This window comes from Ipomoea nil, unplaced genomic scaffold, assembly GCF_001879475.1.
Source record: "Ipomoea nil cultivar Tokyo-kokei standard unplaced genomic scaffold, Asagao_1.1 scaffold1298, whole genome shotgun sequence".
NCBI classification, from domain to species: domain Eukaryota; kingdom Viridiplantae; phylum Streptophyta; class Magnoliopsida; order Solanales; family Convolvulaceae; genus Ipomoea; species Ipomoea nil.
The window spans coordinates 427,879-430,150 of record NW_017617726.1 but is presented as its reverse complement, the minus strand read 5'-3'; positions in this window follow the sequence as shown (position 1 = coordinate 430,150).

Here is a 2,272-nt window from a genome sequence, read left to right as displayed (position 1 = left end):
TCGTGTTCTGCCTCTGACCAGATCCTTGGTTGCCAAATTTTCTTGTTGCTCGCCGATCTTTCCTTGTTACTAGCATCCAAGGACCAAATCTCTCTTTGAGGTGGTTTTTGGTTGGTTGTTCCTGGTGTCTCTCATCCGGTACCTGGGGTGGAACACTATCCTTCCCATTACATGCTTCCTCGCTCGTAGAATCTGGAATGGGGTCAGGTCGTGTAGGCATATTCAGGCCACAGACTTCCGATTTATGTCCATATTTGCCACATTTGAAACAGATGAGATGAATCCCTTCATACTCTATCGGATATTCCTCATCTTCGATTGTGAATTTCGCAAGAAGTTGCTTCGTGATATCGATTTCTACACAGATACGCGCGAACTTTCCTCGGGATGCTAGGCAAGTAGTGTCGTCGATCTTGACCGTCTTCCCAATCTTATCTCCCAGTTTAATCAGTGTGTCTTCATCAAAATACTCAATTGGGATGTCAGGAAGTCGCACCCACACGCAGATTTTCTGGGTCTTGTTTGTCTGTGGTCTAAAATTAGGCTTCCATTGCTGGACAACCAAGTAGTGATCCTGGATTACCCACGGGCCCTCGCATCTTGCGATGTCATAGTCTCTCTGGAGCTCAAATCTGGCCAGGAAATAGTCGTGTTCAAGATCTATAAGTTCCATCTGACCTTCAAGTTTCCATAGCGAGCGAAGCCGGCGGATTAAGAAGTTGTAGCCAATCGGTTTACCCATGAGCTGGATGATAAGGGTTCTCCTCCAAGGTTTCCTAATTCTGAGTTTCTCCTCCTTTGATAATCTGATTCTTGGGCATTCTGGGTCATCTTGTTCATCTGAACCTTCATCATCCGAAGTGTCGTCCTCGCAGCCCTCAAGGTCATCCTTCTTGTAAGTTATGAACTTCCGTAGGCTCAACTTGTAGCTAGCTGGTAAGGGTGGGGGTATGGGGGGTCGATCGATTGCCTTCGGTCTCCGTATCCATAGATTCCGAGAATGCCTCTGCTGTTGAATTCACGTTCGTCGAGAAGGGGTCCTCTGTTGCACTGTCCATCTGTGGTAAGGTCATCGGCGATTCCACCTGATCTCGGGTTCTCTTGGACTTCTTAGATGATCTCTCACGTAGTAGTGGTTCCTCCGGCGACCGATTGGTCGCCGCCGGTTCCGTCTCTTCAGAAGGTGTGTCCGTATTCATATCCCATTTCTTGGAGCTTTCTTTTTCTTTTTTTTTTTTAATCCAATAACAAATTATTCTCTTTGCAATCAGAAAAATCATGGATTCATTAAAATGATACTTTATGTTACTATAATGAAATTAGTGTTTGGAAAATAAAACTAAAAAACAGAACTCATTCAACAACGTAATTGTCAAATGAAATTGTAGTATAATTAAATGATACTTTAGTGTTGTTAGACCATCTCCAGCCCAAAACACCAAATTCTGTACCAAATTTTACACCAAATTAAAAGAAATATTCTCAGCATATTCTTACACCAAATTTTTTTCATCTCCAACCCATTTACACCAAATCTTATTCCTACACTAAAATAATTTATATTTCATAAATTAAAAGTTTATATTTATACTTTTATTATTTTAATATAACATATAGTTGTAATTTAATAAATTAAATTTTAATTATATTTTATGTAATTTTATTTTTAATTAAATTATATTCAATATTAGTCTTGTTTTAATCGTCTTGATAAGATCTTTCAAATAATATAATTTTTTTTTAAATAATATACAATTTATGTTTAAATATTTAACAAAATATACAAATACACTAAAACTAAACTAAGGACATAAAAAGAATTATAAATAAAAACCAGGGATAATATAGCAATAAAAACCACACCAAATTTTTGTGCAGATGAACAATGCAACGACAAATATGGCGCTGCACTGTTCACAGTACACCAAAAAAATGGTGTTATAGCAAGTTGGTTGGAGGGCTTTTCACGCCATTTTTTTTTCCTGATTTGGTGATTTGGCGTTGGGGTTGGAGATGGTCTTATAATGAAACTAGTGTATATGGAAATTGAAACTAAAATCCAAAGTCATACAATAACATATATTGTCAAATGAACCTAGAGTGTAATTAAAATAATACTTTAATATTACTATAATTAAATTAGTGTGTGTGGAAAATGAAACTACAAAATAGAGCTTATTCAATAATGTATATTGTCAAACGAAACTGTAGTAGAATTAAAATGATACTTTGGTACTGCTATAATAAAACTAGTGTGTATGGAAAATGAAAC